The sequence below is a fragment of the Hyperolius riggenbachi genome, chromosome 1 (genome assembly GCF_040937935.1).
Source record: "Hyperolius riggenbachi isolate aHypRig1 chromosome 1, aHypRig1.pri, whole genome shotgun sequence".
NCBI classification, from domain to species: domain Eukaryota; kingdom Metazoa; phylum Chordata; class Amphibia; order Anura; family Hyperoliidae; genus Hyperolius; species Hyperolius riggenbachi.
The window spans coordinates 220,477,161-220,489,903 of record NC_090646.1 but is presented as its reverse complement, the minus strand read 5'-3'; positions in this window follow the sequence as shown (position 1 = coordinate 220,489,903).

Here is a 12,743-nt window from a genome sequence, read left to right as displayed (position 1 = left end):
ACCTGTTTTGTCCTTTTGTCCATATCGGGGGGGGGATGAAGTGAAAGGTATGCAGTGACTTGAGTAATACAATGTGCAGTCACACAGGTGCAGTTAATAGGTATGCACGGAGTGGTATATCACACTGCGTGCACTCATGTAGGTGGGTGGGTGCACTGAAGTGAACAATAGGTAGTAGTAGGTATATACAGTGATGGGTATTACAATGTGCACCTGTCACACACAGACAGGTACCAGACAGGCACATTGACACTGGGTGCGCTCACGTAGGTGGGTGGGTGCACTGAATTGAACAACAGGTAGTAGTAGGTATATGCAGTGATGGGTATTACAATGTGCACCTGTCACACACAGACAGGTACTGGACAGGCACAGTAACACTGAGTGCACTCACATAGGTGGGTGGGTGCACAGTGAACAACAGGTAGGTATATGCAGTGGGTATTACAATGTGCACCTGTCACATGCAGACAGGTACCGGACAGGCACAGTGACACTGCGAGTGCTCATGTAGGTGGGTGGGTGCACAGTGAACAACAGGTAGGTATATGCAGTGGGTATTACAGTGTGCACCTGTCACACACTCAGGTAGTAGTCACTGAATGTGCTGTGCCTGGCAGTGGCACACACAAAGTGGGAATTACCAAGGCTGTCTATGCAACACAAGTGTCAGTGGAACACACACACACACACAAAAAAAATAGATCACAAGAAAAAGATTAGCTCTCAATAGAGCTGTTGTGGGGTGCTTTTTTTTAGCAATAAGAATCAGCAAGGAGCAAGCTGAGAAACCTACAAGAGCCTAACTAAGCTTTCCCTATGAGAGTCTGCAGCAGCTATCCCTTCACTAATTACTGCAGGGTGAGTGAAAAGCCTGACGCTGTCTGCCTTTTATAAGGGGTGGGCCCCATGAGGGAGTGCAGCCTAATTGGCTACAATGGGCCTGCTGACTGTGATGTAGAGGGTCAAAGTTGACCCTCACGATGCACTATGGGGGCGAGTCGAACTTTCGGAAAAGCTTGCAGTTCTCCGCGATCGCGAACCATGGAAGTTCACCAGGAACCATTCGCCGGCAAACTGTTCAGGCCATCTTTAATTTTGAGTTGATTGTTGCATATAATATAATATAAACCTATTTGTCACCTGACCTGCGTGATGTGACATTCAGTTTAAGAAAAAAAAAAAAAACACCTGAGTGTCAAGAACCACTACTGGCATCTAGTATATACTATGCAGTGCAGAATCAGTGTTCTTTGGTCACTTAAAGTGAACCTAACCTGAGATGGATATGGATTGTTCCTTCTAAAATAATACCAGTTGCCTGACCCTCCTCCTGATCGTGTGGCTCTAATACTTTTAGCCACAACCCCTAAACAAGCATGCAGATCAGGTACTCTGACTGAATTCAGACTGAATTAGCTGTATGCTTGTTTCAGGTCTGTGATTCAGTCACTACTGCAGCCAAGGAGATCAGTAGATCTGCCAGGCACCTGATATTGTTTAAAAGGAAACATCCATATTCCTCTCAGTTTAGGTTCCATTTAACTTTCATTGAATTACCTCAGCCTGACCATAGGGGCTGGAAAGCCTCGATCGCCTGCACTCCTGCGAATGTACACAAAAGTACGACGGCCACAACACACCATTACAAAAAGATTGCCACCAAGAGGACTAACATTTATGTCCTGGAGGTGTCAACTAGTAAAAATAAGGATTTACTCACCTGGCATTATCACTAAAGCTCTTTGCGGTTGTTTGCAGCAGTGGTGCTCATCCAATATTCGGGTATCCGAACTACCCAGATAATCCGAACTTTTTCCACTATCTGAACTTTGAATAGCAATTCGGATACTTTTTAAAATCCGAATAGCACTATCCGACAAACTCGGAGAAAGAGAAAGTGTGAGTGAGAAAAGACTCCCATTTGAAGAGACTTTTGGAAGCATTTTCAGGTCACTTCCGGTTTTCTATCCGGATATCCAAATCCAGCCGGATATTCAAGATATTGGGTTCGGATATCCGAGTTTACTCGGATACCAAAAAGTTCGGATTCGTATTGTAAGAACCTATATGTTTCTCTCGGCAACACACCTTTCTTCCGGCACCAGCGGCTCACTAGTAAGAGCTGCAAATACTACTCATCACAGCACACAGCATAGGAGATAGACTTTCTTAGGCATCTTCAAGTTCCAAGTTGTTTATTCAGTAAACAGATATACAGATAAAGTTTGTTACATCTTAGCCAAGCAGATTCTTCTTTAAGTTTATTTGCGTTACAAGCTCTTGACTAACATTCCTCCTGAATGTTAGTCAGGTTATCTTCTTTCTATTCTAAGTTACGTCTACTGTAAACTAAGTATATACAGCATACATTATATCAGCTTACATAAAGAAAAGTAGTTAGTGTTCCAGTCAGCAGATAGAGAGCATGTGTAATAGATCGCGGAAAAGCCGCCGCGTGTACTGGCAGCAAGGCGGCTGATTCCGCATCCATCGCAGCGGTTTGCACGCAGTAGCGTGCATCTGGTGTGGTTGGGTCTGTTAGTTCACACAGGTTGAGGAATATGCACTCACTGAGAAGCAGAACCTTTATGACAAATGAGGAGGGATCAGCTGACCAGGTTGGTCAGCTGACCTCAGAGCAAGTGGCTATTGGTTGATCGGTGATGGGTGGCGCCTGGGAGCGCCGCTCTATATATAGTTACTGCTGGTCAGTCTCAAGTTGTCTGCCGTTGCGAACACTTACGTGAAAGCACTCAGACCATAGTCAGATCCCACAGTGTGTTAGAACCAGGAGAACCTGGGAACTCACACTGAGCCAGACTACTTCTGTGTTATTATTGTGTTATACTTCAGACTAGTTCCAGGGTGTTGAGACCACGGACCTCACACCCAAGACCAGGGATTCTGCGTTATCATAGTGTTATACTTCAGACTAGTTCCAGGGTGTCGAGACCACGAACCTCACACCCAAGACTAGGGATACTGTGTACCATCATATTATACTTCAGACTAGTTCCAGGGTGTTGAGACCACGGACCTCACACCCAAGACTAGGCATTGTTTGATATCTGTTATGACCTATTGCATTCCTGACTATCCCTCTGCTTTCTGATTTGGTACCTACGCATATCTGATTACCTGTTGCCAACCCTGCCTGCCTTTGGTTACCGAATCAGCCTTCTGTCTCTGTACCTTATCTGCCCGTGTGTTGCCGACCTGGCTTGCCCGACCTTGAGAGCTATCCCTCTCCATTGAGAGATTAGTCTCCAGACCTGCTTGTGACACCCACCTTCCAGGTGTCACTCAGCCACAGGTCCCTCCTGCTATACAGCCTGGGGCTCCACCCCTTTGGATGTCTCAGGTTGCTGGAGGGTTTTTGCACTTCCCAGAGGGAGGTATTTCCCATACTTCCAAAGACCACCTGCTCCTCGGGTGGTCCCAATCAAAGTCATTACTGTTGCACCAAACACTCACACTATATAGGTGTCCAGAGGTTAGTTATACCTGGATTATTGGTGATTCTGCAGATCATCAATAATCAGGTATATATCTGTATTCTTGGTGATACTGCAGATCACCAATAATCAGATTATCTCTGTGTGCTGACACCGGTCGTTACAGCATACAAGTAAGAGTGGGCTCCGTTGGCCCATCCTGCCCTTTAATACTGACTAGGAAAGAGTTAAATGTGACCTTATCTGATACCTTTCCCTTACATACAGCAATGTTCTCTGTTTATTAAATATTGGCCTCTGTTTTCCCCTTTGCAGTCTGAAAGTCTGTACATTTGAACAGATAGTGTACCTGTCCTTCGGACGAGGACAATCTGCTTCTGGTAAAAGTCTTCATAATTTCTCTCTGAGAAATTATGCTTAAAGAGACCCTGTGCAAATCAAGCCTTTCAACTAACTCAGTTCAAATAACTGAGGCAAACATATAATGCTTAAATTATAACAATCCCCCCTAAAAGGCTTGATCTGCAGATTCCTGCCTCTGAACCCAGCAGTACCTGGTTTCTTTTCTTTGGGTTTCACTTTTCGATGCTCGTGCTCACACACCTTTTCTGCTCTAGGTGGTTCTCCCTGGGAGAGAGGGCAAGACCTCTTGGCCTTCCTGTAGCCAGGCTCCCTGGGGATGCCCTACTTCTAAGTCCCTCTATACCACATTCTCAGCATTTGCGTCACTTGCGTATCACACATAAACTTACATGATTACAGAAAAGTGAAACTTGTTTGTCTGTTATGCATTGGAGCAGTGCCAGGTGTCTTCTAAAAGAACGCCTTTATACAATCAGCTCCATCATAGGTACTGCTACAACTCATACTCGTACCCCTTATATCCCTTAATTTGGAAATATTGGTTCATGAGATTGTTTATGAGGCACCAATCTCTTGACCAGGTTAATTTGTTTTGCGTAATTTAACATACAACCTCACCTGGATAATGATGCTCAAAGTTGTCGTCCCCATCCCGACGACCAGTGGGTGTAGGAAGAAATTTGGAACTGCAGAGGCCCAGTCCGAGTGTCCCTTGAACATCGCCGGAAACCTTTCCACCAGGTCAGACTGGAACTCACCTGCTTATATTTGTGTTCTACCTCGTTAAGATCACCTGGATTATGGTGAAATCTTACCTCTAACTTAGTGTTCTGTTTGTTTAACCGCTGTAACAAAGTGTGGTCGTCTTGGGTCAAAACCTGTTCCCCTTTGTCCCATGTCGTGTTATCTTTCAGGAGGGTAACTTCCCGTGAAACTGTGAACTTTAGAGTTTTCTTAACAATTTGAGGAATAACGTCATCAAACTTGGATGACTTGATCCATATAGGATCTCCGCTCACACAATATGTTCCCCTTGAAAGATCCACCTTATCGGAACAATTATGAAAATGTACCTTGAATGTGTCATTAGACATTATGTTAAAAAAACAAACCTTTCCTTCAGCCACCGGAACTATCGGTTTGGCTTCAGGGCAGATCTTTTGAATGGTAGCCTTGCATTCTGTGTTATTGAGCCACCAGGTTTCTTTACTAAATTTGACTTGCCCCGGCAAACACAGGTACCTCTGTGAGAATTGCCCGCATGAGGACAACTCTACTTATTTCACCTCCCCGTCTAGCACCAAAAAAGGTTGACCTCTCAGGTCATGGTGTAAGACATGTGTTGAGGTGGGAACTAGGGAAGTAGCGGTGCCTAAAGAAATGTTGCACCCTTTCCAATTGTTCACCCAAACCTCTCGAAGCTTCCATGCAAAAGATCCTTCTCCAGAAAAATCAATATACCTATCCTTGTCCAATCTCAGTTGTACAGGATCTTTTAGCATCTCCCTAACAAAACATGTCCCCAACTGTCCTGATTGGACCTCTTCCCCCCTTATGTCCGGAGGCAAAATGCGTACCTGAGGTCGGGAAGACTGTACTCTCTGCAATCTTTCAATTAAGAGTACCTCTTCACTTACCCAACTAGCATAAGGATAAGTGGCTGCATATGGACTGTGTAATATTGTCCCCTGTTGTGACCCGTGTCGTGAGAATGGGGTTCCCTGTGTTGGCTTTCCCTCCCTTGGGATCGCTCTACCCACCCTCTTTGTCACCTGGAAATGTGGCTTGATCTCGATTTTTACTTCTTGTTTCGAGAACCACAAACCCTCGGCTTTCCAGCCTTTACGTGTGTATAGTTGATTCAGAGACACTCTCTGTTGGTAGCTCCAGAGTGTGATGTTGTCCCCTGCGTCTCTCCTGTAGGAGAAGTGACGCTTACTGCTCGTTCCTCTCCCATCTGGAACCATCTCACTCTGGATAACCAAGACAAGGTACTCCTGAACCACACACTCCACCTTTTGCATGTACCCATTGTACTGCAATGTACCTTTTAACAAAACTTTGGATCGGTGTATTGGTTCTTCTGGGAGTGGGACATTCAAGAGCAGATTTACACTGCCGTTCAGCACCTCAGCTTTCTTGCTTCCATATTGCCAAACTCCTGAAATTGAAGTACAAACAAATCAATTCTTATTAATGATTTGGGATTCTCCCTGCGGCTTGCACTCTGTACACTCTAAATTGATCAATATATACCGTAATTGATCTTGTTGCTTTATCGTTCTCATTAACTCTGTTTGCTCTTTTTGGCAGACTGGAGCTTAACTCCTCTACCTAAGTACTATCCTAAGTACTTACCTGTTTAAAATATGCTCCCACGGACTTCACCTTTGGAAGCTCTCACCTCATTGCAATCTCTCCCCACATCCCCCCTTCTGTACATACGCGGCCGTCGTATGCACAGAGTACGGATGCCACACACCTGTTGCTGCTTTGCAGGTGAGCCTGCAATGCTCTTACTCATTTTCGCATTTACTTACCTAGAACTCCATTGAGCCCTACCAGCTCAGCTAGAAATCCTGTTTGTTGTACCCTCTGACCAACGTTTGCCAATGCTACTACCCCCAGACTACAAGAAACGGCTGCCTCCCCATAGGAAGGTGTGCTTTGCACTTTAACTACCCAGGGCGCAGGGCTAAGCATTCCAGCTTTATATGCCTGTATTCGGATCCCTGAATGCCCACTTGGTAGGTAGTCACATGGCAAACATTGTACTGATACACTGTTGCTCTGTAAAAGGCAATTTCTTCATCTTTATAATCACCCCAAGAACTGCTGTCAGTTCTGTTCTATGTGCTACACTTGGTAGGAGCTGGAAAAAAATATATATTTGACCAATCAGTTGACGAGAAAAACGCACAAACAGCCCCAGCCCAGCATTGACCTCCTTGTCAAGCTCTGGCCCTTTCCAAAACAAAAACCAGAAAACCGCTACCGCTCTGCAGCTGCGGTGATGGACACCTGGATTGGTCAACTCCTTTTTTTCCAACTCAGGTACCCCTTATGCACTGTCCCCCCTTTTACTCTATTAGGAACCTATGCTGCACCACCCGTTATTGTGCTCCACTTAAAGGGAACCAGAGAGGATCAAATATACATACCTGAGGCTTCTTCCAGCCCCATACGCACAGATTGCTCCCTTGCCGCCGTCCTCCGCTGCCTGGAACCGCCGATACCGGGACCCATCATTACCGCGAGTCGGCCAGTCGGCCGGCGGATGCGTCCAATTCTCCGCATCACAGTGGGCTCCCTCCATACAGGTACTCGTGCGGCTGCCTGCTGCGCAGCAGCATGCGTACGGGTATGGAGGGAGCCCCTGTGATGCGGACAATTGGCCGCGTCTGCCGGAAGTGACGGGCCCGGTACCGGTGGATCCAGGAAGCGGAGGACAGCGGCGTGGGAGCGATTCAGGCTTACGGGGCTGGAAGGAGCCCCAGGTATGTATGAAATCTTTTCCTTTTTTCACCCCCCCATTCCTCTCTGGTTCCCTTTAAAGGAACCATCCCCTAAGTAACCCTGTCCAGATACCCCCTATTCTGCCCATGCAAATCACTCCCTGGGAAGTATCTGACTGCGATGTGTTTCCATGCCCCTCGCTGGAAAACCACTTGCTATCGGTAACCATGCTATGCCCATAGCAACTGCTTGGTTCCCGTATTCTGGCATTCCTTTCCCTGGGCCCAGACACTGGGAAAATACTCTGGGATCCGAGATACTCAGTAGAGTGCCTCATTATCTCTACCATCCCTTTCTCTCAGCTGCTATGCCCGTTGCCGTGAGCACAGCCTGACGTGACGTGGATCCCCCAGCCCCTCCTCCCCCCCTGCCATGACGTTTGGGGCCCATGACTCGTGGGGGTGGGCCCTCCTCCATGCCACCATTTTGAGTCCTGGAATGCCAGCTAAGATAGCTGCTATGCAATCTCCCATAGCAACCTCTTAATCCTATACGTATTAGGAAAAAAAATCAAACAGAACAAACATTTTATGCCTAGTTACACATAGCATAATTACACATTGCAGAAAATCAGCATTCCGCTACATGCACTCTTGGATACCTGGGTGGAAAACTTAGAAAGACCCCGTCCCAGCTGTAATCCTAACTGCATCATACATTAGAATCACCCAGTGACATGTGAATCTCTCCACAAAAACAGCCATCCGCTTATCTCAGACATAATTCAGAACTACTAGAGCGTGCTGTGTCCTCTTCTCACACAAAAACCATTGCTGTATAACTCTAAACAACACCTTAACCGTTACCATCCCAGTTACAAAACGTATTCTGAGACGAACATCCATCAGCCGCAGCTGGCCCAACGCGATCCACGATCCGTGAAAACAACATAAACTTATGCAGAAATTAAAAAAACATTTAACATATAGCACTAACTGGAACCAACTTGCTTTTCTCTAGGCTCTCTCTACCCAATCCTCTCTCCGGCTGCTCTCTCAACAACTACCGCTACACTCCCTCCTGTCCACCTGCCGACTTATCTCTGCTGCGGGGGACACTACACACACATCTGGCATACCTCCCAGACTATCGCTGTTAAACGAGAGAAGACAAAACCAAACCACAGCCTCCGAGAAAAACCAAAAGAAAGACAGAGATAAAAAGAATACAGTCTACCGCTGTCAAGCGAAAAAAACTACCTGCGTACGGACAAACACATGTACGCCACACTGGATCCCTCCTCCAGAATGCGCGGGAGGGGGAGAGAAATTCGCAGCCAGAACATAATAAACAATAAACACAATATACAGACAAAAACTGTAAACTCACTGCGGTGAACTCACACTTGAGTCCGCAGCCCATAAAAACACATTATAACACCAAATAAACAAAACATCATACTCGCCTGGTCAGTGGACATTCCACTCGTCTGGTCAGTGGACATTCCACTCGTCTGGTCAGTTCGATCAGCTGTAGCAACCTTTCCCACGAACCTCTATCGATGCTTCTGGAGCTCCTGAGCGAGCCCCCTTCCGCTCAGTAGATCGGCCTCCCCCGCGGCAGTTGCCCGGCCGGCCTGGGAGTGCTCCAGCCACCTGCGATCTGTTTAGGCTTTTAACTACGTGCGCACTGCAGCTTAACTTTACAGTCCAAGAGTTTCGCCACTGGTTTGATCTCGAACTGCCAACCGTGTGCTGGCTCACGCACACCACTTATCTGCTTGATAAGACCGTCCGCGTCTGTCTTCACCGCTTGTTGTGCTGCGAAAGTCTCGATAGTCCTTGATAGACTGAAAACCATCTATGGCCCGGCCCTTCCGCGCTAGACCGCGCTGGGTTTAACGGCACCAACTGTAAGAAACTGTAAGAACCTATATGTTTCTCTCGGCAACACACTTTTCTTCCTGCACCAGCAGCTCACTAGTAAGAGCTGCAAACACTACTCATCACAGCACACAGCATAGGAGATAGACTTTCTTAGGCATCTTCAAGTTCCAAGTTGTTTATTCAGTAAACAGATTATTATTATTATTATTTATTAGATTTATATAGCGCCAACATGTTACGCAGCACTGTACAATAAATAAGGTTACAGACAATGATAACAAGGGTGACAGAACAATACAGGTAATAGACAATAGATACAACAATACAGGTAATAGCAAAAAGATACACAACACAATGCAGACAGTAGTACAATGCCAGATCATAAACTGTAAAGGTAGTGGTAACAAGTTCCAAATTCTGGGTAAAGTGCACACAGTCATGTATGATACACAAGGGGAGAGGGCCCTGCCAAAGGCTTACAATCTAGAGGGAGGGGTTGGTGACACAAAAGGAGGGCAGATATACATAAACAGTTTGTTACATCTTAGCCAAGCAGATTCTTCTTTAAGTCCATTTGCGTTACAAGCTCTTGACTAACATTCCTCCTGAATGTTAGTCAGGTTATCTTCTTTCTATTCTAAGTTACGTCTAAACTAAGTATATACAGCATACATTATATCAGCTTACATAAAGAAAAGTAGTTAGCGTTCCAGTCAGCAGATAGAGAGCATGCAAGTAAGAGTGGGCTCTGTTGGCCCATCCTGCCCTTTAATACTGACTAGGAAAGAGTTAAATGTGACCTCATCTGAGTCATCCCCCAAAACCGACTATTGGCTCAGACCCCTCGTGGTGTCATAATACCCACCTACTCAATTAATATTCTATGATACCTTTCCCTTACATACAGGAATGTTCTCTGTTTATTAAATATTGGCCTCTGTTTTCCTCTTTGCAGTCTGAAAGTCTGTACATTTGAACAGATAGTGTCCATGTCCTTTGGACGAGGACAATCTGCTTCTGGTAAAAGTCTTCATAATTTCTCTCCGAGAAATTATGCTTAAAGAGACCCTGTGCGAATCAATCCTTTCAACTAACTCAGTTCAAATAACTGAGGCCTACATATAATACTTAAATTATAACACGGATATCTGATTCGGATCCGGATATCTGGGTATCCGGATCCGGATCAATTCGGATTTTGAAAAGGGGTATCTGGGCACTCCTGGTTTGCAGTACATAAAACATGGCCTTTTGTCTGTCAGTGTGAACCAGGCCTAACCCTTATTACCATGTATGCACGCCAGACGTTTTAAAACACTTAATGCCACAAATTTAGGAATGTACTGTGATTTCTGGCCTTTAGAGATTAAAACACAACTCTGTGTAAACTACGTAATTTTTGGTGGGACTGTTGCCATGGATCCTCCTCCTGCATACCACCATCCATGTGTTAGACTCCTTCAAACAACGTTTCCATCACTTTTGTGGCCAGAAACAGTCCCTATAGGTTTTTAAATTTGCCTGCTCATTCAAGCCTATGGCGCTTCTCCCATTTGCAAACTTTTGGGGAAAATTTGCGTTCGCGAACCGAAAATTTGATGTTACCGTGTTTCCACTAAAGTAAGATATCCCCTGAGATTAAGCCCTAGCAAGAATTCCTAGCATGCTTCAAATATAAGACAGCCCCCAAATGTAAGTCCTAGCAGCAGCCCACATGACACCAGCAAGTCATGCTCAATACAAAGCCTGGATACAGGAGAGCAGCAGTATAATGTGAGGTTTACAGTCCTGTATTGTGTCAGGCGATTTGTGTTTTTGTTGGAGCCAGCCCTCCTGATCTGTTGTAATAAGCATCAGCAGCACTTTACCTCTTCACCTTTTTCCCAGGACACTCAGGTTATCCTATCATAACTCAGGGGAGCCTGACAGAGTTCTCTGCCTGCAAGAAATAGACTCTTACCCACATGATCAGCAGAATCAATTTCTTGTGAGAGCCAATATCTGCAAACCACATGCTCTGTGCATGCAGCTTGTGTTTGGCATGCAGTATATACATTTTGTATAGGAAAACTATCAGTGTTTTCCCTTTTGGAGCAAAAAAATTAATATGAGACAGTGTCTTATTTTCGGGGAAACACATTACCTACATCACTACTTGCCATTTCCATCGATCCTCTCAATGGAGTTCGAGCTGGAGCTGGAGCCATTCTCTCTCCAGCTGCAGTTGTGCCTGCTCACTCTCAAGCTGGGGTTGCACCTGCTCTCTCTGGGGTTCAAGTTGGAAATGCTCTCTTGAACAGGAACTGCAGTTATCCGGCACTGTTATTGTCCCTCAGTTTATGTTACAGCTGCTGTTCTACAAGGTCACAAGCAATAAGGGGCTCAGGGCTGCCAGTTCCTTGGTTAGAGCTCTCAGCAGCAGCTCTGGGTGCAACAAAGTCCATGTGGGTACTGTCAGTTTTCTGATCTAAAGTAGCAACATCTGCACTCTCAGTCTCAGTAGTGGGAGTACCTGGTGTCTCTGGACTGGGTTGCGGTGAACAAGAGGAGCAAATGATCTCAGAAGACACTTTAGCTAAATTTTAGCCCACAATAATCATGAATGATAGTTCCAGGTGGCAAAAATCTAGCAGTTGTGCATAACTAATTATGCACGCATGATAATCCAGGTATTCTTTCCGAGTATCTTTAGTTCTGAATATTTGCCTCAGTAAAGCAAGACCAGTAAGTTTGAAGTTAACCTGCTGAGCGGTCTGGACGAGCTCAGCTCGTCCAGTACTGCCGGAGCCTACCGCTCAGGCCCTGCTGGGCCGATTTGGCTCAAATAAAAAGCAGCACACGCAGCCAGCACTTTGCCAGCCGCGTGTGCTACCTGATCGCCGCTGCAGTGCGGCGATCCGCCGCATGCAGCGGCGAAAGAGGGTCCCCCCAGCCGCCTGAGCCCAGCGTAGCCGGAACAAAAAGTTCCGGCCAGCGCTAAGGGCTGGATCGGAGGCGGCTGACGTCAGGACGTCGGCTGACATCCATGACGTCACTCCGCTCGTCGCCATGGCGACGAGGTAAGCGAAACACGGAAGGCCGCTCATTGCGGCCTTCCGTGTTACTTCTGGCCGCCGGAGGCGATCAGAAGAACGCCTCCGGAGCGCCCTCTAGTGGGCTTTCATGCAGCCAACTTTCAGTTGGCTGCATGAAATAGTTTTTTTTTTAATTAAAAAAAAACCCTCCCGCAGCCTCCCTGGCGATCTTAATAGAACGCCAGGGAGGTTAATGGTAGGAAAAAAAATCACATAGATTTTATATATGTGAAAAACATATTTTTTAAAGTATGCAAGCTTTTAAACAGAAACAAAGAGAAACACATTTGTCGGCTTCCACTTACAGTTAAGAGGGTGTGGGTTTGTGTGCTGCTATAAATAGCTGTCCATTGAACAATTCCTTGACATTGGGACAAATCTGACTGTTTGAGCATGGCATTCCTTTTAAACTAATACATCTATATTCAAGGGAATATTATATTAGCCCTCAACCCAAGCAGAAATGTTTCTTGTTTATTCTTTCTAATAATTTCTATGCTATGGCA